This window comes from Enhydra lutris, unplaced genomic scaffold (genome assembly GCF_002288905.1).
Source record: "Enhydra lutris kenyoni isolate GAN:26980312 unplaced genomic scaffold, ASM228890v2 scaffoldscaffold1, whole genome shotgun sequence".
In the NCBI taxonomy this organism is placed as follows: Eukaryota; Metazoa; Chordata; class Mammalia; order Carnivora; family Mustelidae; genus Enhydra; species Enhydra lutris.
In genome coordinates this window covers 75,675,400-75,702,666 of record NW_019154085.1, presented here as the reverse complement: position 1 = coordinate 75,702,666, position 27,267 = coordinate 75,675,400, and positions in this window count along the sequence as shown.

The following is a 27,267-nucleotide window of genomic DNA, read 5'->3' as shown; positions in this document are numbered from 1 at the left end:
GAGCTATCGATAGAGCTCTTTGCTTCATAGAGATGGATGGGCATGGGGAAAGTGGTGTCTGAGTATTGTAACAGGAATGAAATGGGTCATCAAGTTAGAGTGGAAGTGTCTTTTTGTTCTTATGAATGAGCCTGGCTTTCACCTCCATCTCTGAGGAAGAAAACCCATGAGTATGCCAAAGCCCTTGTTAGTTTTGTTGTTGTTTTATTTGTGGCTCTATGGAGTTGTGTTAAGAACGGAGCATCTCAGTCTTTGTGGAAATACTCTTTCCCTTCCTGATGCCCTAGCAAAATTTCTCCCTTGTTCATTTTAAACATTGAACTCCATTCCTGCTTGACAGTTTCAAACCCCAAAGTCTGAGGAGTGTGAGGGTGGTAGGTACATTCTGGAAAACTGTTTTCCATACTTCAGTTACTTCTTTGTCTATCTTTTCTCTTCTAATTTTAGACTCTCATTTTTAGGTCATGAGAAAATGGCTCACAGAGACAATGCAAAATTTTAAAAGGAGGATTTCCCCAAATTCAGTCTCACTGCAGCCTGCAGAGCTGAGGAAGGAGGTGGCATCAGGATACTGACAGTGAATTCTAGGGTCCTGGGAGGAAGGGGATGACAGTGAAAGGGAAGGTTGGGGCTGGCAGATTGTGAAAGCCATGACTTACTTTACCCCCACGTGTCCTTGAAAATAGCGCTGAATCTCAAGGTTTCATGGTTAAGTAGGACTTGACAGTAACGTAAGGAAACGGCAAAAGGCAGAAAGGTGCATTCCAGAAAGGTTTGGGGAGTCCTTTCTGGAGACTTTGGCTTTAAAACGTTATTAGGGCTTAACTGATAACATATAGGTGCAGCTAACTTATCTGGGTTTTAAGATAAACTCTCAAGTAATTTAGAAAACGGGAAATTAGATGCTTTTTAAGCTTCTCTTTATTCTTTTAGAAGAGTGGGTGTAGTTTATTTTGTTAATCTCTATTCTTTAGGAGGAAAAGAACCCAAGAACTGTATTTTTATAATAGCCTGTTTGAGGCTATCAAAACAGTGCTTTAGCCACAGCTCAAAACCTCTGAATATTTAGACTAAATTTAGACTGAGTGAATTTAAATTTTAATTTCTGTCACTTAAAAATTTAAAAAAATGTAAATGACTAGATAGCCATCAGAGACTGGACTGGCTTTGCTTTTGTAAATGAAGGATTAGGATTTGTCTGTTCTATAAAGGACACCCTGCATTTAGATTAGACATAATCTGATTGTATTGCAATACAAAGGCCATTCAAGTCAGCTCAGTGTCCAGGGTCTGTAAACACCATATGACCACTGATTGGTCCAGGGAAGGGTATTAACAGAAAGATAATGATGATTTTTAATCCATATCCCGAAAGCACAACAGCTGTGGCTTTAAATGAGTTTTCTTTCAGACTTTAGAAGTGATGCTTTATTTCTTACAACATGATACATTGAATTACTTTTTTTTTTACTTATGTAAAGAGTATATACTATTTGACATTATTTTGATTTGATTAGGTAGTTTTCTTGTTTCGATTTTATTTAGAACACAAAATAGATGTTTGACATTCATTCAAACTTAGAGTGACCATGTAATTTATTGTACAAAGCAGTACTTGCTTGAGAGTGGAAGTATTAATAGAGTCCCAGGGACAAAATGCATAAACCAGGAATCTTCAGGGTAAGCCGGTATGTATGGCCATGTTATTTAAAAGCCATATTTTAACTTTTATTTTCATCTTCCAAAAAAATTATAAAACCACAATTAAAACATTAGAGAACCAAATGTACTTTCCACGTGTGATTCAAAAGGTGTGGTGCTTTAAGTGTAAAAAAATAAGAAAAAAAACAAAACATGGGTCTCTGCTCACAATGAGTTTTTTAAATGACAAGTTAGTTTAAATCCAATTTCCACATTTTATTTTCTTTGCATCTTGAGATTCTCAAATGTATTGAGTTTGTACAGCAAACATGTCTTCAGCATTTAATCTCTGTATGTGTGTGTTCTAATATCATTATTCGTATTGCACCTGCTATATAGAAAATGTTATGCTATTCTCTGTGGGATGTTGCAAGGAATAAAAAGTACAGAAGAATCCCAACCTGATAAATGTCATGGATTTAGTTTTGTAGTCAGCATTTGCTGGTTGACTCTCAAACATCTCTTCTCTCTTCCAAATACAGTGGCCCAAGTATCCTAACCACGAAGTCTGGGTAACACTGACCTCTCCTTCAGCTCCCAGAGGGCCCTGACTGGTTTAAGTAATCCATCTTTCCCACCCCCTTAACCACAATGATACTTTTAGGGATGGCCATGAGTAACAGATGTGTACAACTACACTGGATACTGGGGTTTTAGTTGAGCTACTGGGGAAACAGACTATGAGTTTTCTACTGAAAGTAATTGAAACTGTAACTGTAGGAGGTACCACAGATCATCTGAAGATCAAAACAAGTCTTAGGGTTCACAGGACATCTAAGGTCAGAGGTTTGGCATAAAGCTAGTGGTGATGGCATTGTTCAGCTACTGGATCAAGCCAAATCCTGTCACTGAAGTTCTTGGTTACATGAAACAATGACTTTCCTCACTTTTTGGGGAAAAAAAAATAACAAAAAACCTCTTATTGCAGTAACTTCTGTTAATAACTTCTATTGCTCAGGGCTTTGAGTTGTAGTTTCAGTTACTTGCAATCAAAGACTTCCCAACTAATACATGCTTTAAAAATAATTGCAAACCGTTTTGATTTGACAGCCATTATTTGAGAAGAGGAATGGCATGCTCTTTCTATAATTGGTACAGGAAAGTCTTCAAGTCTGAGTATTGGATTAGGGAGGTCGAGACAGGATGAACAGTAAAAATGCAAGGAAAATTATCCAAGTCAGGATGCTTCTGTACAAAGAGAAACAATGGGAACGGAGAGAAAGGAGTGCTAAGGAAAATGTTTCAGACTCACTTGATAGTGGGAAAGCAAAGAAGTTGTTAAAAATGAAAGCAGGGGGGCACCCGGGTGGCTCAGTTGGTTAAGCAGCTGACTTCAGCTCGGGTCATGATTCCAGGGTCCTGGGATCGAGCCCCACATCAGGCTCCCTGCTCGGCAGAGAGCCTGCTTCTCTCTCTCCCCCTCTCCCTGATGCTCTGCTTACTTGTGTTCTCTCTCTAACACTCTGTCAAATAAATAAAATATTAAAAAAAAAAAATGAAAGCAGGTTTGTGGCGTTGGGTGTCCTGGAAGGGAGAGCTGGATATAAAAGTAAACTTGACAGGGCATCTGGGTGGCTCAGTCATTGGTTAAACATTTGACTTTGGCTCAGGTCATGATTTTAGGGTCCTGGGATTGAGCCCTGATGGGGCTCTGAACTCAGCGGGTAGTCTGCTTGAGGATTCTCACTCTCTCTCTCTGCCCCTCCCCCCGCTCCTGCACTTTCTTTCAAATAAATAAACCTTTAAAAAAATTTTAAAAAGTAAACCTGGCTAATCATAGCAAGCATCTTCATCTTTTTATCCATAATTAAAACTCACCTGTTTATGAGACTTGTATGCTACAACTATGTAGCTGAACATAGCACTTGGACTCAGTATTTTATGGTAACTGAAGAATTTGATGTGTGGGGACAAGATCCAGGCAAAAGAATAGGTCTCACTATCGTTACCTCAACTACTTTATCTCCCTTATAGAATCAAGGTTAGTAAATTAGAATATTCCTTCAGCCAAGACTTCATGATCATTATAAAGCTACCTTTTGTTTCATTATGAATTCTGAGCTCTTAAATATTAGATATTTGTATTGTTTTTTTAAAATTTCCTTCTCAAATAGGGAGAACCCATCTATAGATGTTTTCCTTACATCGGCCGAAACCTGCTTTTCCCCCCCTTATAGCCTCCAATCACTAACAGAACTTTAATATCTTCATAGCCTTCTGTTCAACAAATTTTTACAAAAAAGTATGAAACTGGTCTCATGTCCTATAGGTAATTGCTGGCTTATTCCCCACAAGCTTAGAATTTCCATTTTGATGTGTTCATTTTTGTGTGTAAGAAAATAATTCTTTAGAATGGAGTGACTTAATTTTTTAAGGCTTGATGGTCTGGGATATTTGGCCTCTCAGTTCTGGGAGAGAAGTCTGGGTTTACTCTGTTCTCTCTTGATAGGCAAATGGTAGTCACTTGCTAACTTCAGGTACAGATGAAAGTTAAAAAATCAGGTCATCTGGGTGGCTCAGTCGGTTAAGCATCTGCCTTTGGCTCAGGTCATGACCCCAGGGTCCTGGGATAGAATCCTGCATCAGGCTTCTTGCTCAGTGGGGAGCTTACTTTTCCTTCTGCCCATTGCTCCCTCTGCTTTTACTCTCTCTCTCATTCTCTCTTTCTGACAAATAAATAAATAAAATCTTAAAAAATAATGAAGTTCAAAAATCTAGAGAAGTTAGAGTCAGTCTATGGAGATGATATTCAGAACTCAAATGTCTTTATGGCTTTGGAATGGCACCTTCCGTAAGTACAGGACTCAACCAGACCTTCTTGACCACTCAGGTTTATGTTGTTGCTGCTGCTGCTAATTAGAATTATGCTGACTCAGACAAAATATGAAAATTTTTATCATTATTACCTTTATGCTCTTTTTGAGCTTTAAAATACTTTACTAAAGGAAATTCGTTTTACGTGTTAGTCGATTGCTTTTAGTTCAAAGTTAGTTTTGAATAAAGTGATGTACTAAGCTCCATTAGTTTAATAACTATAAATTGTGGAATGGCCTCACACTTAGAAAATGTAGGCTTCATGGAGTGACAGATACTCCTCTTTGAAGGAGAGACATAAGAAACCTAGAGAAGGACAAAGTCCTATTAGCTCCCTTGTTCCCACTGTCCTTCATAAATCACTGTTTAGTAGACTTTTACTTAACTCATTACCTCAGTATAATACGTAGTTTAGAAATCTATTGTGTAGATTGTCTTTCATGAAAAATCAAGTATTTAATTACTTAATAAGAATTCTGTAGGCTTCTTTGGAGGTGACCACAGTGTGTGTGTGTGTGTGTGTGTGTGTGTGTGTGTGTGTTATTGCTGTTACTTTTTTTATAGGAAACCTTGTGTTATTCAGCAGAACATGGTGAATTTCAAGTGTATTTTATCACTAATGAATTATCACAGTTTTGTCTCTTAGGACATGATAGAGGTACTTTTTTTTTCTTGCAGCCTCTTTTGTCACTCCAGTCAGATTAATGAATTAAGAACTATACCGTTTCATTAGGGTAATAAGAACTGAGAGAATATGTTTTCCTAGGGGACCTCTGCTTGGAATATATCATTGATCATATCCTGCAAGAATGATAGTCAAGGCTGAACTGGGAATGCTAGTTTATCTGGTTTATACCAAGTGAGGGAGCAGGTTGTCCTTTAGTCTATCTTGGGTAAAGTATGTCTGAGAAAAATGGCTAGATAAGGAATGACCTCTTAAAATTGCCTCTTATTTTGATCTCTGTCAGAGGTCTGAAGAGTTGCATGTGAAACTGTGAAGTATTCTTAACAAAAAGTCAAAGTCATTTAAAAAGAGTTTCTTTTTAGTTCCACGTGTAGTTTTTAAACCAAGAAATATAAAACGTAAAAATGACTGAACTCGGTGTTGGAGGTTTTACTTACTCTCTGAGCAGTTTCTACCCTGGTCCCACCCCCCTGAACTTCCTATTCTTCCTTTGTTGGAGGAAACCCAAATCTCTAACAGGATATTTTAAAAGATTAACATGAGCAGTTCTGATATTGAATCATTTTAAAGAATTTAAATCATGAGGATCTTCTTAATTGCTCACAAATGACTCACTTTGTGATTACTACTTAAAAAATGGTGTAGCTGGGTGGAAATAGAAGGAGGGAATGCCAGAGGGAGAGAGAATGAGCTGAGCTCTGACAATAGGAAGTTTGTGTCCACTTACCAGTTGCAGAGCCCAGTAACTGAAAAGATTTTTTAAAAAGATTTTATTTATTTATTTGACAGAGAGAGACACAGTGAGAGAGGGAACACAAGCAGGGGGAGCAGGAGAGGGAGAAGCAGGCTTTCCATGGAGCAGGGAGCCCGATGTGGGACTCGATCACAGGACCCTAAGACTATGAACTGAGCTGAAGGCTGATGCTTGAGGACTGAGCTAGCCAGGCACCCCTGAGTAACTGAAAAGATTAACAATCTTTCCTTTAATAAGTACTTTGAATATAAAAAAGGGGGAAAAAAGTTTTGTAGAAAACTTTTGCAAAAAATTCCATTTGAAATCTTTTATTAGTTTTGAAGGGTTGGACTGGCGAGCAGAAATAGGAAATCTGGCAGTTTCTAGGATTGAAATATATAAAAGAGGCACAGAGTTGTAAATTGAGATTTATCAGCAGCTAATAATATTATTAGAGTTTTAATATCTCAGATGGCCCCCCCATTCATAAATCTCTTTTTTAGACTTAGAATATTTACACGAAAAAGGAAACATTTCCCCCAGGTCAAAGATAAAATAAAAATACAACTGACTTTTAAGAAAGTAATTAAAGAACAAAATTGCATATCAAAGTTATGCTTTTCAGTCAAAGACATAGTCATAGATAAATTTACAACCCTAAGATTTCTTGTTGCTTAAAAATAAAATTTGAAAATTTATGACTGAAATGAGTGAAACATTCAACTATGGGTATTTGGGATGAAAAAGAATCCTGAAACAGAATAACAATAATAAACTAAACTTGAACAATAAGAATAAATTAATACAAGGAACAAAACACAGAATTTAATGTTAGAAGATGGATAAACAATAGAATTGATGAATGGTGAATCTAAGATTAGTTTAAAACGAAACAATAAAATAAACATTTGGTAAATGGAATAAGAAAAGAGAGACAAAAATACAAACACATTTAAGAATGAGAAAAGGACTATGGCCACAGTCAGAAGAGATTAAAAACTATACCAGTACCCTGTGTAACTTCATGCAGATACGCCTGAAAATCTTGATGAAATCTGCATGTTAATTCCCTTTAGTAAAACCAAAGCCGCATAGTAAACCAGAAAAGAGATTTTTTTCAGTAACTGTTATAGAAAAGTATCAAGCCTTCATTTACAAAGGAAAAAAAAAGCTCTTATAGTTCAGGAAAACACATCAGTGGGATATTTTGATTGATATAAACCTATCTACACAACACACACACACACACACACACACACACACACACACACACACACACACACACACACACACACACCCTCACACACATTTACTTATATATACCTATATGCACACTCCCAGGGCATTTGAAAAGTCTGGAAACATAAGATAAACTCATTTTCAACAGTATGCTAATTGCATTATCAAAGAATATTCCTGGTACATTTTTTTTAACCTCTAGACACCTTTTCAGGGTTAAGTACCTGAAGCAATCTGTCTAATTATTAATCTGAAAAAAAAGTACTGTTTGTATATCACAGAGTGCCCAGAAAGTCTGTAAATTCAAGCAAAGCGGTATATTAATAGAATGTCAGCAATTGTGGCTGCTGTTGACTCAAGTGTGCTTATTCCTCATTCTTCCCAGGAAGAAGAGGCCATGGTTATTTATCTTTTTTTAAGATTTTATTTATTTATTTGACAGAGAGAGACATAGCGAGAGAGGGAACACAAGCAGGGGGAGTGGGAGAGGGAGAAGCAGGCTTCCCACTGAGCAGGGAGCCCAATGTGGGGCTCGATCCCAGGACCCTGGGATCATGACCTGAGCTGAAGGCAGATGCTTAAGGACTGAGCCACCCAGGCCTCCTGCCCGTATGGTTATTTTTTAAGAATATGAGCATCTCACATCTCACTCCTCTCTCCAAGGGGAAAACAAAAACTTTGGGATTTTATTCCCCGGGGTGGAGGAAACATTAAAGTGGGCTTCCCAAAAGAAAGCTGCAGTTTTAAGACTTGAAAGAGGCATAATGGCCCCATGTAGAGCTGTGGGTAATGAAAGAGTAGAGTGGCAGTCCCCGCCCCCCCCAACTCCCAAGGGGGATCTTGGAGGTGGTAGGACCTATGAGCAATGGCCGATGGACAGATGAAATGGCTGAAGGGGAAGTGGGACCACAAGCAGGGGAGACCACTGCATTCTAGGCACATAAAGATTTCAGAGTCTCCCACTGATGTGGACAGAAAAGTGGGACCCCTACCTTTAATCTGTCCTTGGGTTTTTGACCCCAGAATCTCAGTGGTCATGACAGACTAAAAGCCGCAGCCTATCCTCAAGTTTGCTGAATTTCTTGGTGCTCTTGTAAGACTAGGATGGGAAGGCATATGGATAGCAAATACTGTTGGCCAACAGATTTTATTTGATTTAGAAAAACAAAGCAAGGTGACGTTAGATGGTGGAGCAAATTTTTATTTGTGCGTATGTGTGTGTTTGTTTACAAATGTGCATCTATTTATGCACACATGTCTCTGAGATGCTAGCAGAAAACACTCTGAAATATTAGCTGAGTTCTAAAAAGAAAGCCTACCTTTGCTACTTTCCATCTGATGAAGAAACTTTCGGAGCTGGAACTTCGGGAAAGCGCTGCTCCCCTGGATGAGTTTGATGTTCTACCCGATTTAGCTTGGGGGTTTTAAAACCTGATGAGCACTAAAGCCAGCATTGAAGATGAGAGCGTTTTTATCTTTTCCATTGACCTGCATGTGGTACATCTCCTCCCAGTCAGCTCTGGGGAGGAAAGCAGAGTGAACTGACCTGAAGTGTGTTATGGGAATCAAAATTCAGTTATAATCTGGCATATGGAGCAGTGCTTCATGGTACTTACTTTTAAAAGTTGAAACATTTCTGGCAAGGGTGTCTTTTATATTTTACGTATAACACTAACATACCAGTGAAGGATTTAATTGTGATCGTTCAGAGATTACTTGTTAAGCCCTAATTTGAAATAAAGTGGTGTTTAATCAAGAGACATTAATTAATTACAATAATTAATTAAATAATTACAATACTGACTTAAAGAGTTTTATTAAAAGGGAAATTAGTTCATTATATCAGGTTATTTTAAAGTGAAAGAAAAATAGCATTCTGTCGGTTTATGAAGTGGTCATGTTTAAATCAACTGAAATCTACATGTCCTGCTGCTAAATCAGTTTAGGATATTTTTCACACCTAATTTCTTTTGAGTTTAATTAAGACATTTGGAGGTACCTGCCCTTATATAGGAATGGCAAATTTTGATGAAATTATCTTTGCTTTCATAATTTTTAAGAAAACATTCCCATTATGTAGTATGCAAGAAAATGGAGAATCTAGTCCTTCCACACACACACACACACACACACACACACACACACACTCACACACACACTTGCTCAGGCTGACATACCCATATGGGCATACACATACATGTGAATCCATTCAAGCCAACACACTCACATGAACTTATTCAAATTCACAAACACACACACACACACACACACACACACACACACACAGCAATACCTAAACATAGAGGGTTAAACTTTTGCTCTCTTTTCCTCCCCACTGTTTTGTAGCTAACTTCTGACTTTTCTGTCCTTGGTTTATGCATTTCTTTTGATCTTTGACTGGAAGTGGGTGACTCAGACCAATTATTTCATGTGATTACCTTTGGGGTGAGATTGATGATTTTGATACTGGTTCATTTTTATTATTTGCATGTTGTTGAACAGAAAGAACTTCATGAACTTACTCTGCTTTCATATGCCAAAGCAAGTGTTGAGGAGAAGATTATAAAAGTCGAAGAGAAAATTGCCTTTCACACATATTTTTTGAGTTAACAGGGTCAGATGAGAAGGTGGCAAAGAATATATCATGAAACTCAAGAAATAACTTTGTTTTGCCACATTGCAGATAAATGTTCTCTCTGTGTCACTTTGTGCTATGTTTTATTACTTGCTTTCCTTGATTATGATAATTTACTAATGAAGAAATGTGGAATGGAATAGTAATAACACCTAGTATTTCTATAGAGGACAAATAAAAAGGTGGGTAATCAACTTGCCTTTTTGAAATTAAGAGCTTTCTGTTTGTGAATGTATAAGGATAGATATATGTCATTGTTCTGCTTTCAACAGAGTTGGAAATGCCCACTGTTCTTCACAGTAAAACCTTCATTTTTGTGTGTAAAAGATTAGAAGGCACCATCTGGGACATATCGTATGTTCATGTTTCTTCAAGAGAATCTGGAAATCATACTTTTGGGATTTTGTTGCTAATGAAGAAGAGAAAGGGGAAAAAAGCTTCCATAAATTGCACCTGGTCTCTTGGTGCCTTTCTTGTAAAAATCAAAATGAAATCTAAGAATGGTAATTAGAGTATCCTGTGGTATAGCCAGAAGGATACCATTAATATTTCTGAAGTTGCATATTTAAAATTGTGAGATTTTATTTAGATAAATATTTTGTTTGGCCACTTTCCTGGTCTTGCTAATTGGATAAGAAAATGTGGGGAAATGTGCCTAGGACAAACATTGAACTTTTATTTGGGAAACCCCTGTTTGATGTAGTCTTTTTTTTTTTTAAGATTTTATTTATTTGACAGAGAGGGAGAGAGCTCACAAATAGGCAGAGAGGCAGGCAGAGAGAGAGGGGGGAAGCAGGTTCTCCACTGAGCAGAGCCTGACATGGGGCTTGATCCCAGGACCCTGAGACCACGACCCGCCCGAGCCGAAGGCAGAGGCTTAACCCACTGAGCCACCCAGGTGCCCCTTGTTGTAGTCTTTAGAGAAATTGTTGGTCTCCCATATAGAAACCTAAACAGAAGGAAGATCCTCTTGTTCTCTACTTCCCTCCTTCCCCAGCCATACTAGAAAAGCCCCATCCACCTTGCCAATAATTCCTTTTTTTACAAAGTCTAGATTTGTTTTCTATTATTTATGATTAAGAACCCTGAGCTATGTAGAAATCATCAGAACAAACTATTTAATTTCCTATTCCAGCACCCAATACAGTAGTTTCATACATAGTTGGTGCTGAAAAATATTTCGTTCACTTCCTCATTCAATAGATATTTACAAGCACCTGCTACATACCAGGCAGATGTCCAGGTACTAGGTCTATCAGAGTAAACAAAACAGAAAAGCATCTACTGTGAGGCTTATAACTGGGTGGGAAAATAGGCAAATATATGTATATATGATATATGGGGTGGGGATATGTGTTGTGGAAAAATACATTGAAGTAGATAAAGTGTGATCAGGGAATGAGTTGCTAGTTTTTTGTATAGGTTAATCTTGGAAAGCATCTCTGGAAGGACTTCCTTTATAGGTGCTGGTGTAGAACGACCCCTGGGTAAATCTGGAGAAAGAGTGTGCTAAATAGAATGAAGAACAAAGGCATGTCCTGAAGCTATAAAGGAGAAAGATGCTTGGCATGTTGAGTGAAAGGGAGAAACATGGAAATCTCAAGGTCAGACATTGCAGGGCAGCAGACCATTTGGGCTTTAGGGCTTTCGTAAAGAACTTGGCTTTTCCTCTAACTGAAATAGGAAGTCGTTGTAGAGGGGTGAGCAGAGGAGTGATGTGATCGAGCCTATGTTTTTTTGGTTTTTTGTTTTTGTTTTTGTTTTTTTAATAGAATCCCTCTGGTTGCTATGGGGAGAAAAGACCGTGGGGGATAAAAGATGAGGGATAAGGCCCCTGGGGGACTAAGACATCCCAGGTGAGAGATATTACGGCTTGAACTAGAGTGAAAATGGGGAGAAGTGATCAGATCCTGGTGCATTTTGAAAATGGAATAGATAGGATTTGTAGCTCTACTAGAACAGAGAGCAAGAAGAAATGGGGACCTATTAGGGATGACTCCTAGGTTTTGAGCATGAACAACTAGCTGGATGGAGTTTCCATTTAGTTAAGTGGCTATGTTATCGAGGGGTGAGGAGTGGTCCGAGAATTGTTTGTGGACAATTCGACAGACATTTAGAGTAGGCAGTTCTGTATGAGTTTGGAGTTCAAGGGGAAGATGAAGATGGCCAGACTGTAGTGTGTGTGTAGTATAAAAACATGTACAGTGTATAAAGGTATTTAAAGCCAAAAGCCTGGATGAAATCACATCGTGAGTGAATGAGAGTATCTGGAAGAAGCAGAAAGACTGAGCCTTGGAGCACTTTAACATTTGTAATCACATAAATGAAGGGGCACCCACCGAGGAGTCTCTGAATGGTTAACTAGTACAGCAGGGGAAATACCAAAGGAGAGCAATGTCCTAGAAGGAAATGAATTGTAATTTTCAAGAATGAGGAATTCCTAAATGTGTCAAATAATAGTAAGGTGAAAAATAACATGAAGCCTGTGAATTGACTGCTGCACTTGCAAATGTGGAGGGTTTTAGTGACCTGCTTAAGGGCTTGAATGATGTCACATGAGTTAAAAAGTCTGAATCAAGTGATCAATCAAGATATGGCATAGATATGCTAATAGAATTGTTGGTTGATGAACAAGATAGTAACTGCACTGTTCCCCAGAATTAAACAATTTCATGATCTCGGTGTGTATTTAGGAAAGCAGAAATACCAGGATAGTTCTTTTTACTGGATTTTTTAATATTTTTTTAAGATTTTATTTATTTATTAGAGAGAGAGACACACAGCAAAAGAGGGAGCACAGGCAGGGGGAGTGGGAGAGGGAGAAGCAGGCTTCCCGCTGAGCAGGGAGTCCCATTCGGGGCTGGATCCCAGGACCCTGGGATCATGACCTGAGCTGAAGGCAGTCCCTTAACCAACTGAGACACCCAGGTGCCCCCTTTCACTGTTTGTAATTGGCTCTCTCTCACTCCCCTTTCATAATCTTTATCATTCTTCTCAAATTTCCCAGCCATCCCCAGCCTGTTTGTGTCAGCCTCTGAGCTTGCCTCATGCTTGATTTAGATAGTAAAAGGGAACATTTGTGAGCTCCATGAATGTCCCGTTCACATTCCCTGCTTATAAATCTACCTGTATTTGCCCTTATTGGGTACTTCTTACTTATAAATACTAAAGGAAAGCTATTCCTCTTAAACAAGTCTCTCCACCTGTTTTGTGGTTGCCTCTTCCTCTCATCATCCTTGTAGCATCCATTCCCTTCTGTTAAGCCTTTATCCTGTCCCTTTATTGCTTCTTAAATCTCATAAACATGTTTGTTCATAGTTTTCCCATCTTAAAAATACCGGCCATTCTTAAATTTATATTCTTATCTAGCTAGATAAAAACAATAGAGACATGTTGTAAAGTATTTTGGAAATAAGGAAATGAAGAAAATAACAAACATCCATAATCTCCTTTCGCAGAGATGATCGTACATGTGTTTACAAACAATTCAATCCCTTTGCTATGTGCATTTTAACTGACTAGGATCCAACCATGTATAGACTTTTTAAATCTTTCTTTTTATATGACAAACATTATATTGTAAGACTTCGTGCATACAATTAAATGGTTTTGGAACTATTTTACATAGCTAGAGTATTTAATATTATTGTTATGCTATGATTTGCATATTTGCGATTTCATTGGACTTTTACCTAGTTTCTATTTTTCATATAAGTAAAACTAAGGTGAATATCTTTATACATAACTCTTTTACTACATTTCAGATTATTTTCTAGGATAGAGTCTAAAGGAAAATGCTGAATCAAAGGATATGTACTGTTTAATGACTCTTGTTAGATATTGCCAAATTGTTTTTTAAAATGATTCTGTCGACGTATATACCTACTGAGAAGTGTAAGCATGCTTCTCTCAGATTTTTCTGAGGGCTTTTGAAAAACGATTATTTTATGAAAGTTTTTACTAATTGAACATTTTAGGGTGATCTCATTTCTTAAACTAACGTGTGATTATTAGAGACGTGGAAATCACTTTTTAATCTTTACTGTTTTTGTTTTTCTGCTGTTTAATGTTTTTCTTTTCTTATGACTTTCCCCTCATGTCCTTTGCCCATCTTCCATGCCCTCCATTGGATCTTCAGCAGTTTTTTGTTGACTTGTATGATTGTATTAATGTTATCAACCACTTGTCTCTCATATTCACTGCAATAATTTTTCTAATTTGTGGCCTTTTATGATTTATTGATTTAAAGTTTTAGTCAGGTGACAACTTAAAATTAATTAGTGGCAGAATGTTAAGGCCCAGAACAGACCCAAGTAGATGTAAGAATTTGGCATATGTTCAAGGTATTTAATTCACTGGGGACAAATGTCCAAATTTTGAAGCAAACATTGTAAGAATTCTTTGTCATACCTCATATCAAAATAAATTTCAAGCAGACGAGGTTTCAAATATTTTTTAAGAAATCATACAAAATATAACAACATCAGAAAGTGTTTAAGTGGAAAGATGATCTTTCTAAGCATGTCAGTAAAGGTAGAAACCAGTAGAGTAAATATTAACAAATGAGACTAATTTGAAACCTTCTACTCAGCAAAAAATGCACAAAGATAAAATACAAATGACAAGCAGGGAAAATGATTTATAACATATATGGAAACTATTAATTTTGTAAATATTCTAGAAAAGATCTCTTAGAAGTGGAAAAAAAAAATTCCAAGAAGGAATTTAATCAAAGAACATGAAGGGATAACTTAGAAAAGAAGAAATGATGAATAACCATTTAGAAAATCCAACCTGACTAGCTTTCAAAGAAGATAAAACAGATGTGTAGATGTAATGCTTGAAATTATAAAAATCTGCTTGAATTTCCAATACTTCTTAGTATATGAGCAACTGTACTGAGCCAGAGTCACCCATTAACCTAAGGAATTTGTACACTATTAAAAGTAGAAGAAAAAAAATAAAGACTTCCAAGATCAACTTTTGAAGCCATGTAGTGGAAAGAGGAAACTTCGTGCTTGTGTTTTTTAATTCCAAAATGTTCCTTTTAATGGAGTAAGATATATTTTAACCAATGACAATAATGTTGATGATAATGTACCTCAATATCTGCTCAATACAGAAATTGAAAACTTCAAATTACAAAGCAACTGTGATTCCATTTATGTAATAATAAAAAAGAAAAACTCATATATATACATACTAGAAAATAAATTACTGTAAAATGTAATAAAGCTTTACTGGATGATGAGGAAAATCAACAATCTTTCTTATTTATTTTTTCATGCATTTAAGATTACTAAATGTCCCACATACTACTTTTATAATTATAAAAAAAACATTTACTTTTTAAAAAAAATCTTTTTTTTTTTTTTTTTTTGGTCATTTTTCTCCTTACGCCATTAAATAAATAGGTACCTTTTTAAAAGTTTTTTTTTTAATTTTTCCTGTTGGAAATTTATTTAATATACATTTTGATAAAAATATAAATCCTCCTAAATAACCAGTATTCAAGTAGTTGAACAAGTGTTGTAGTCCAGTTTATTAGATAATACTTACTGATTGCTGATCTACTCTTATCAAAGATCATTAACTTCTATTTCCTACTATTTGTTTAGTGTAAGTTCTATTCCATTAGTTCACTTGTCTGTTGTAACATTATCTCACTCTTTTAATTATTATTTCATTACACAGTGTTTTATTTCTGATAGGACAGATTCCCTCATTACTTTTTTTTTTTTTAGAACATTCTTGCGGATTTATTTTTTCAGATGAATTATAGAATCAGAAGCTTAAGATTCACTTCCCCATGCTTCTTAATCAATGTATGCTGAATAAATATCACATTTTTTTCTTGACAATCCAGGTCCATGACTATGGATGGACTAGAAATAGTGTAGCATTCTTGTGTGTTCTTCAAATATGATAGATCTTTGCTTGTATTATAAGTGACTTTAGATTTAGGTTTTGTGAAATTTCTGTGACAAATTGTTATTTTCCCAATATCTTCCTTTGCTGATCCCTCAAGCTATTATGATCTATCTATGCCTTTTAAGTCAACTTCCATTTGTATCAGTCTAGGATATCATACGATTAATTTTTTTTAACAATTTATGTAAGATAAGAATAAATGATTGATTTTTTTTCCCTCCATGCTTTGTCTATTGGTAGTTCTTGGGCCCCTTATGTATATTCTTATTTTGGCTACATAGACTGCCACTTTAACGACTCTGGTTAAGGGTGGTGTTACTATGTCTGCACAAAAAGGCATACAATTTGAATAGGCTACAAAGAGAAAGGGGATATCTCAATGGCAAGAAAGACAATGATAAAAAGGGTTTTTCTGAAATCTTGAGTTCTTTTCAGGAGACTAATTTTCTTTTGTATTATGCTTCTTCGTCTGATTTTTCTCTATACCTGAATCTCAGAATTTGTAACTGGATCGCTGGTTATCCTGGAATTAACTAACTAACTAATTAATTAATTTTTAAAGCCCTTATTTATTTGAGAGAGAGAGAGAGCATGAGAAGGGGAAGGGTCAGCGGGAAGAACAGATTACCCACTGAGCAGGGAGCCCGATGTGGAATTCCATCCCAGGACTCAGGATCATGACCTGAGCTGAAGGCAGCCGCTTAACCAACTGAGCCACCCAAGTGCCCTGGTTATCCTGGAATTTATGTGATGGGATAGGAATGCATAGTAATAGGCCAGTGAACTCATAGCCACAAAGTGACTTTTTTTTTTTTGTCTCTAAGCTTTTACCTTTTGATATTCCAGAGATATTAATCACAACTTGAAAGTTAACAACCTGATTCAGAATCATTAACCCTGAATGTTTTCTCTTCTGTTTGAAAGACAAACTACCAAAGCTCTATAAAAATGTGGTGAAAATATATTTTTCATATTTCACTTGCCGTGATCTGTCTTGTGGTATATTTTGCCAGGTGAGGACAAATATGTTGCTGATATTTTTCATAAACATTTTGTCACTAATTTTATTAAGCTGTTAATCACAATATGTGTCTTGGGATTCCTCTTACCTTGTCATTCTGTATAAAACTGTAATGTTATTGCTGTAGTAGAAGCCATTTATTTTGTTAAGTCTGTAAAGGGAAGCAGGACCCATCAAAGTTAAGGACCTAGACTCAGAGCAACAGATGCTCCTGTAAAGCAGTGCATTTCTCAAAAATGGACTTTGATGAAATATATGTAAATCACCTCTTTTTAAGTTTATTTTTGAAATGCTCTGTTATGCCATATTTTATTTGTTTTCTATTTTTATTATGAGATACTTTAAATGTAGAGACAAGTATACAAACTAGCTTACCACCATGCACCTGCCACCCAGTTTTATTAAATGTCAACATATTTGCCTCAGCTATTTTTTTTTTAAGCCAGGACTGTATTACAGATATAGCCCTGTGTGCCTTACCTTATCCCTTTCTCTCTGAGGCAACCGTGCCTTGGAATTTAGTGTTAATCATCTGTATTCATGATTGTGTACTTCTTTATACATTCATATATCATTGAAAAATACATATGCTATTTTTTCATGTTGTTTAACTTTATAGAAATGGTAGCCAACAGCATCCTTTTTCAACTTTTTAATATGATACAGTTGTTTAGGATTTATTTTTTATGAAGCTGGGAGTTCCAGTTTATCCTTATTAGCTGCTGAATAGTCTATATCAAATTTATATAGTTTTTCACTTATGGACATTTAAATATATCATCAAATATATATAGTTTTTACTATTACAAACATGCTTGAAATGAGCATTTCTCTACTTACCTCCTTGGCAAATATTTTCCTTTCCATGTATTTGTAGAAGTGAAATGGCTGCAGCATAGAGAACACACATCTTCCATTTGAGTAAAACCTTAGCAAATGCCCCTGAAATGGTTTGCACCAATCTGTAATCCTTCTAAAAGATCATAGATTGCCATTGCTTTACATCCTCATACAGTCATCGTTGTCAGACTTGTAACGTTTGCCACTCTGCATATTCTATGAAATGCTATGTTGCAAATTTACATTTCCCTGATTACTAGCAGCACCAAGTATCTTTTTTGTATGTCATATGTTTAGAGGCAATAATAACATATGCCTCAGAGCCAGATATAATAATAATGTATGGGTGTTGGAGCCAGATAACTTGGGTTTGAATCCTGAGTCTTTTATGTGAACTAGGGCTTGTCACCATTTAGTGGCTCATTGGCAAAATGGGAATGATAATCAGATGGACCTTGTGGAATTGTTCTGAGTTAATATGTGAAAATTTTATAGAGCCCTGCCCAGACCTTACTAAGATGATGTTGTCAGCAACATCGCACCAAAACATGGTAAGTGAGATTCAAAAAAATTCAATGTAGAATGTCAGGTTACATTATTGATCTGGAAAGGTTGGGTTGGAAAAATTCTGGAAATTGGAAGACCCAGCCTTCTCATCCCCATCTGCCTAATTCACACACATTCTTCTCTTCCTATGCAGAAGATAACACTAGGTCAGGGCCCAAGCAGAGGATAAGAAGCCAGTTACCAAATATGCAATATCGTGTTTTTTGTTTTTTTTTTTTTTAAGTTAAAGGGCATGGTATCTTGAAGTTTTATTGAATTATATGAGTAACCATTTGCATTTCCGTCATCCAAGCTTGTTTATCATCTTGCCCATTTTGTATTGAGTTATTTGGTATTTATTATTGATTAGTAGGCATTCTTTATATATTTTGGATACTAATCCTGACAGAATTCTTTTTCCCAATCTCTGGCTTGTCCTTTAACTTTGTTTATGATATTTGTTTGTTTGCAAAGAATTTTAAAAGTTTAGTGCGGTCAGATTTAACAACCATTTCTTAATAGTTTGTCCTTTTAATATCTGGCTTAAGATTCTGTCCCCCACCCCCACCCCGTCAACCAAACCAAACTATTAAAGACACTCTCCTACTTTTTTTTCCTCTAAATGTTACAAAACACAAACCTTTTGTGTTTTATAAGTAAAATTCTCTTTGGAATTTATTTTTGTTTCCAGCATAAGTTACAGAGCTAGTTGTCGAACCATTATTTACTGCCTAGTTCCAGTGGTTATTCTGTCTCTCCATGATCTCAACTGAGAATAACTTCCTTAACTTGCCTTTATGGTAGGAGGAGGAGGGGGAGAGCAGGAAGAGGAACAGCAGTACCAGCTAGCCAGTCTTACTGACTGTCAGGCGCCGTTCTATGTGCATCATATATACTGACTCATTTGAACCTGAACAGTGCCCTGTGCAGGAGGTACACTCATTATCTCCATTTTATCAATAAAAACTGAGGGACAGATAAGTTAAGTGACTTGCCACACAAATGTGTAGGGACAGTTCAAACTCAGACTATGAGGCTGAATTAAAACCCAGTCAGCCTGGCTCTAGAGTCCACATTTATAATTCCTTTATTATCCTGCCTCCAAAAAAATCTTTCTGCCTAATAAAACAAGTTTCCTCTCCTTAGTGTTCTTCTTAAAAGATAAACGAGTAATATAACCTTGGCTAACTTTGGTCACTTTCTCTCCATTTGTTTTTATTTTCTTCCTCAGTTATCAGAAGAAGGTGGTATATAAATAGAATTTTAGATAGAAGTTATAATATTAAATCATCTGCTTATTGTTTTAGGGTGACAAGTCTCACCCTTTCTATAACTTCAAATCTATGAAGGGTTAGATATTGCCAAAATGATAGGTTGGAGTGACTTCTGAATTTTTCTAGTTTGTTACACCTTCGTTCTTTATAAATTTTGTTATTTTTCTTGGAATTTATTCTGAAAAAAAATTTTTCCCTTAAGTTCTAGTTACTAGTCTTGAGACTTCTAGTAGAGGAGATAGATGAAAAAAATAAATAATTATAATTCAATTTGTTAAATTACAGAACAGAATTATGAGAGCTTAGCCCAAGAAATACCCATTCTGTCCAGCAGTTTCATGACTGATGTCTCTTGGTATTGCTGTAATAAACAACCCATATTATTACTGTCATAAAACAACCAAAATAGAGTGGCTTGAAATAATTTTATTATCATTTCAAGCCACTACCATATTATTTTATTATCTCTTATGTTTCTCTGGGCTAACTAAGCTCAGCTGGGTACATGGTAAAGCCTAAGGCTGCAGTTATCTAAAGCTTGACTGGGCCGGACCATTTAAGATGGTTCATTCACATGGCTGAGGGTTGGCACAGGCATCAACTGAGAAGCAAGTTAGGACTGTCCACTGGTGTGTCTGGTTCCCCCTTATGTAACATCTCCATGTGGCATGAGTTTCTGATAGCATGGTGGCTGGGTTCTAAGAGCAGGAAGTGAAGGCCTGGATTTGAGAGTTCCAGAATGTACTTCTACCACTTTCTGTTTGTGGTCCAAGCTGGTCCCAAGGCCAGCCCAGATTCAATGAGAGGACATTAATGAGTTGCCCACCCTTGGTATGAGGAGTTGTGTGAGCATATATTACCAGAGGAGTTTCTGGAGACCCCCAACTAGACTCTGAACCAGACAGAGCATCACTCAGAGAATCCACACATTGATACTATGTTGATTATTTTTATTATTTTTTGTTAAGATGAAAACATTATTTTGGAAGTGTTCATATTTACTAAATATGTATTACGTTAGCAGATATATTTCCTATGTCACAAAGATGAATCTTCTGAACCATCACCAGTATAAGTCTTGATTAATAATATGGACTCTGGAGCCAGATGCCCTGAATTTAAATTCAAGCCAAAGCATGCATGACTTTAGGAAAGGTACTTAAAATCTCTGAGCTTCAGTTTCTTCATCTGTAACATGAAGATGATAAAAAATGTCTCCCTTACAAGAGCATCCTAAAAATGGAATGGGTTACTATAGATAAAGTATTTACAGTAGGACCAGTATCAGTACCAGTGTCAGTACAATCTAAGGGTTAGCTATTGTAGTGCTGATATTATTTACTATTGGTTTCTAAGGTTAAAAAGGCATTTTCATTTTAGTTCTATTTTACCAGTAGGTTTATTTGCCAAACCTTTTGGGTAGCAGTAAATGAAAGCAGAATAACAATCCTTCTAATAAGCAGCATAGTACTGTGAACAATCTCCTGGCCTCTTTCCCTGGGACCACTTACCTCACCTCCCAGAAACAGTTCTCAGATTCGTAAGTTGTAAGCAAGGGCTATTTGAATCGATATCATTCAGCTTCAAACCAGCTCTACAGTTCTCAAGTATCACAGGGTGACATGACAGCAGAATGCTTATAGAAATACTTGAGAAATGATTTTGTTGAAGTCTAATTTGTGCTAAAAATTCATCAACACATTTCCAGGAAGGCAAATCTTCCCAAGACATATGGAAACTCTTTTAAGGTTTGTTTCATGATTCTGATTGGAGCTGTTTTAATTTTATCATTAGGCACTTCAGAACAAGGAATGAAATGTAAGGTGAATTATTATATTATCTGTCTGTTGAGATGTAGAAAGCAGAATGCCAATTCGATAGGGGAAAGACTTAATGTAGTAACTTGAACTAGAGACATTAACAGAAGGGGCTTGGGGAGAGGTAAAGTTAAGGAATGTCGCAAAAAAAAAAGTGGACGATTTAATATGATGAATTCCATAAAGGATCATTCCCAACAGAATGCATAAGGAAGAGTGTGAAGAGAGCTGCATTATTTAAAGACTGGAATAAGCAGTGCATATTTGGAGGGTCTCTGAGTATATAAAGAGATCTGCTTAGCATGGCGGCCAGCTGCTCACCTCTCATGATGAGAAAGAAGAAATGTGCTTAAGCTGAAGTGTAAGGGATTTGGGTTCGACTTTCTAAACAATGAAGATTGTTAAACATTGATCTGAATTGTGTTATCTCAGCCTTGCTAAAACTGAAAAATGGCTTACCTGCTAATCAGCCAGAGATGTTCCTGCACAAAGACAGTTATGGATCCATGCCCTCTAATTAACTACAATTTCATTTGCTCTGTGTTTTAGTATTTTAGAAAAATTTCTTACTTGAAAGTATAAAATTTCCCCTTGGACTCCTGCCCTCTGCCACCTTTTCCCTTTGTTCCCTTCATATTCTATAATTTGATGTATTGCCACTTTTCATGCCTCAGTTCCTCTATAGAGGGCTGTGATTTTGTCGTGGATGCGTTTGAGGAAATCCTCTCAAATCAGTGATAACCTGCCACTTATACATATTCTAAGAGTGGGATGTATAATTGATTCATTTTTTTTTTTATGCCACAAATTGTTGTATGTTAGGCAGTGTGGTAAGCCCTGGAGATTTAAAGTTGAATAAGGCACAATTTTCTGTTGGAATTTACTGTATAATTCATTGAAGATAGATATGACTACAATTAAAATGCAAGAAGTGTTATGATAGACATGTGACACAGCATCATAGCACAGAGAAGGGAATTAAGAACTTTGTCTTAGGAGGATATGTCTGCCAACAAATATGCCCACAACTTACCTTGCAAGGAGCATATTCATAGGTGAGAGGAAGTTACTGGGGGCATCTGTCACTGGGAAAGGCTTTCAGCCAGCCTAGACCCACCTGGCTCCGACTCCTTGGTAAAGCCTTGGTTGGCAGCTGCTTTTCAGCAAAATTCCATACGATGGGGGAGAGAGAAAGCCCAAATTTTGGTAGACAGCTACCTGTGACTGTCACATTATCACTGAGGTTATTTTGAGACCAAATTAGGTAATAAATGCAAAAGTATCTAGCCAGAAATAGGCACTTACGAAGTGTGTTTTTTTTTTTTTTTTTTTTTAAAGAAGGGTTTCTCATGTCAGTGGCATGGGGAGATATAGAAGCGGCACATTTCTGGATTAAAACAGGCTTTGGAGATGTAATAAATATAATGTGTAGAATTAATTTGGCTCCTAATTTGAACATAACCAACCCTGAGATGACTATTTTAAAGCAATTGGGAAATTTTGATTATGGACTGGGTAACAGATGAAATAAAAGAATAATTGGCAATATTCTTACGGTGGAAATTACATTGTTATGTAAGAAAATGCCCGTCTTTTCTAGAGATGTGTGCTGACGTGGGTCTGAAGTCTGAGATTTGTTTAAAAGGCTTCCCCAAAGCAATAAAGGGAAGGTGGATCAATGTGGTAAGTTCTTGTTATTGTTAAATCTGGATGATGGATATGTGGAGGCGCATTGACCTATTCTCATTGTTTTTGCATGTCTTTGAAATTTTTCATAACAGAGATCCTCTGCCCTCCCTCCCCCAGTGAGCTGGTCATGACTGGATTGGTGGCGTAGACATATCGCTGTTGGCAGCATGCGGGATTTAAGTGGAAAGAGGAAAATAACGTGCATTGAGAGTGAAACAATGTATATGTGGCATTTTTTTAATTGTTACATGTAAATTTGGCTCTAACTCTTCAGTGTGCACTTCCCAAGGCAGATTTTGGGTTAAAAGCAGAGAACCATGCTCAGAATTCATTGGCAAGAATGAATAATTACAGCAAGGTATGCTTTGTAACAGCCAAAAAAGGGCCAATATGAGCATAGGTGATTTTTAATGCAGTGTCATAAGTCTCTTACTTATTCTGGTTGCTTTAGCATTTGCTGAATCACATTCAGAAAGTTATGTCATATAATATTCTTTCCTTAATGAAGTTTATATCTAAAAAGTTTTAAGAGAACAAAGTGATTAATTTTAGGGTTTTATTTTCCCTCAACATAAAATATAGGTATATTTCCTCTCCAACTTAGATTATGTAAAAGCTTTGGAGGTGAATTCTCAGAAATGAGTTTCTATCTAAAGATATGTTACTATGTTGAATAATCAGAGTTGGAATTAACAGTCACTTGAGATTAACAGGTTGCTCCTCCCACCCCAAAATGTTTTATCTACTTTCAAGGAGTTTTAGTTCTTCGATGTCAGATTAAAATTCTGAAGCATGTTTGATTTGTCTCAGAATTGAATGTCAAATCCAAAGACAGATCTTTATAACTGAGTTCTGTTCAGGCAAAAAGTCAGTTTCTAGACAGCAGCTTGGATGATCATAAAGCTCTCGGATGTTACCATCATTTTAGACAAACAAATTAAAGCTTTAGGATTGGATTTTATAAAACCAGCCATTCTAGTCCCTGTTTATTATGCTTTGCATTTGCAGAGTGTTGTGGCGTTTATGTGTTGCATTCAAGTAATTATTTCTTTCTCATAGCAACACTTTGGCATTAGTAGTTTCCAAAGTTTCCTACTGGTTACTGGTTTTGTTGCCACCACTTAGTGGATGTTTAATTTTAGAACCATTTTGTCTGCTCTTTCTGGAAGCCTTGGGCAGAGCTTAGTTCCTAATCGTTTGGGGGAATAACTGCTGAATTTTTAGCTGTTTTGAGTTGATTCGCACCACTGCACCACAACTCAATATGAAAAAACTATTTAACTTATTTATTGTCTTGTGAAAAGTATACATTGAAATTTTTGTTCATGCTGTATTTATCAAGTATGATGAAAAGCAATAGATATATATTCTTTTATTATGTTAAATTATGATTGCCATTATTAATCGGCAAAATGTGGAGTGTATGTTCTTTTCACAGTAATATATGCTTTTTGTAACTTCACTTGGTTATTTTATTGTAAATGAGTAAAAAAATCTTAATTTAAGAGATTGTATGTAATATTTATTTCATTAATTTCTTTCCTTGTTTACGTAAATTTTGAAAGATTGCATGATTTCTTTACAGAAATCTATCCTGATGCTGTGGAAGTAGTTTGAGGAATATCTTACGAGTTTTCTTAGAATGTATAATGGTTGTAGCCCATCCACAAAGTATTGACCACATACTTTGCAAGCAGGCTTAAATGTGGCATGCTTTTTGTCATTCCAGCTTTTTAAATTAGCAAGAAGAAAAATTTTGTTTTCGTTTATCCCACCATTTCTACTGTGACATACTCTGCGTTTAAAGACATGTAGCAATAATGGGGTGGGGGGGTTAGTCTCATAGTGCCTTTGGAAAGGGCCAGAACTTGCCTTATATCTTCCTCAACCAAATAAGTATTTTTCTATCAGTGCTTGAGAGAATTTGAATGTAGGATGGGTTCAACTGCACAAAAGGAGAAAATACTTACCACTTTCTTACATAGATCTAAAATGAAAAGACCACCTCTTAGTGCTAAGAATGGTATGTAGTACATGAATATGCCTTATTTTCATTACAGAAAATTCCAAAACTTGTACTTTTTTTTTTTTTTTTTTTGCGTGTGTAGAAAGGCAGGAATGCTTTCCTGGACAGCAGGTGAATGAGCAGTAGCTTTAGTTTGTACATAGGTACAGTTGGAGCACTATGTATGTATGTACTCGCGACTACTTTGACAGAAGTAGGTTTTTGAATGTAACAAGATAAGTCAACTTGAGTTGTAATATATTTACAGCAGAGAGCCCGAAGTGGGGCTCGATCCCAGGACCCCGGGATCATGACCTGAGCCGAAGGCAGAGGCTTAACCCCCTGAGCCACCCAGGCGCCCCAAAAATTCTTAAAACTTTAAACCACTGTAATTTGACTACCTAAACCTAGGGATATATACCCCGAGAACAAAAGAAATGCAAACAGTATTTAAATTATTTACTCTAAGTATATTGTTGGGGGTAGTAATCATATTGTGGTTCTGAAACTAGGATTGTGAGATAAAACAAATGAGTTATTATGTTGGAATCCTTAAGAACTGAAATTTGGACTTTAGAGGAGGAAGATGAAGGTACAGATCCATGAAGATGAGTGGGGTTCACAGAAATCTTGGGGCACCAAATTTGAATTACAATATTACCTGTGATAAGTTATATTTTTTTAATTTTTTAATTTTTAATTTAATTTTTTATTATCAACTCTAATTTTTTAAATTTAAATTCAATTGACCAACATATAGTTCATAATTAGTTTTTGATATAATGTTCAGTGATTCAGTAGTTGCATATAACACCCAGTGCTCAACACATCATGTGCCCCCTTAATGCCCATCACCCAGTTTTTTTTAACTGAGGGTTTTTTTTTTTTTATTATTAATGTTATGTTCAGTTAGTCACTGTATAGTGCATCATTAGTTTTTGATGTAGTGTTCCATGATTCATTAGTTACATATAACACCCAGTGCTCATCACAACATGTACCCTCCTTAATACCCACCACCCTGTTACCACACCCACCACGCCCTCCCCTCCAAAACCCTCAGTTTTTTCTCCAGGGTCCATGGTCTCTCATGGTTCATCTCCCTCTCTGATTTCTTCCCCTTTGGATTTCCTTCACTTCCCCTATGGTACTCTGTGCTATTGCTTATGCTCCACAAGTAAGTGAAACCATATGATAACTGTCTTTCTCTGCTTGACTTACTTCACTTAGCATAATCCCCTCCTGTTCCATCCATGTCGATGCAAATGGTGGGTATTCATCCTTTCTGATGGCTGAGTAATATCCCATTGTATATATGAACCACATCTTCTTTATCCATTCATCTGTTGAAGGGCTTCTCGGCTCCTTCCACATTTTGGCTATTGTGGACATTGCTGCTCCAAACATTGTGGTGCATATGCCACTTCTTTTCACTACATCTGTATCTTTGGGGTAAATACCTAGTAGTGCAATTGCTGGGTCATAGCATAGCTCTATTCCTAACATCTTAAGGAACCTCTGTGCTATTTTCCAGAGTGGCTGTACCAGTTTGTATTCCCACCAACAGTGTAAGAGGGTTTCCCTTTCTCCACAATCTTGCCAACATCTGTTGTTTCCTGCCTTGCTCATTTTTGTCATTCTAACTGGTGTAAGGTGGTATCTCATTGTGGTTTTGATTTTATTTCCCTGATAGCTAATGATGTTGAGCATTTTCTCATGTATCTGATAGCTATTTGTATGTCTTCTTTGGAGAAGCATCTGTTTGTGTCTTCTGCCATTTTTTAAACTAGGTTATTTGTTTTTTTAGTGTTGAGTTTGAGTTCCTTATAGATCTTGGGTACCAGCCCTTTATCTGTAGTGTCATTTGCGAATATCTCCTCCCATTCTGTGGGTTGCCTCTTAGTTTTGTCAACTGTTTCCTTTGCTATGGAGAAGATTTTTATCTGGATGAAGTCCTAAAAGTTCATTTTCGCTTTTGTTTCCCTTGCCTTTGGAGACATGTCTTGAAAGAAGTTGTTGTAACTGAAGTAGAAAAGGTTACTGCCTATGTTCTCCTCTAGGATTTTGATGGATTCCTGTCTCACATTGAGGTCTTTCATCCATTTACAGTTTATCTTTGTGTATGGTATAAGAGAATGGTGCAGTTTCATTCTTTTATATCTAGCTGTCCAATTTTCCCAGCACCATTTATTGAAGAGACTGTCTTTTTCCCATTGGATATTTTTTCCTGATTTGTCAAAATTAGTTGACCATAGAGTTGAAGGTCTGTTTCTAGAGTCTCTATTCTAACGATGAGGATATTAGGAGAAGGAAAGGAAAAGTGAATTGGGAGAAATC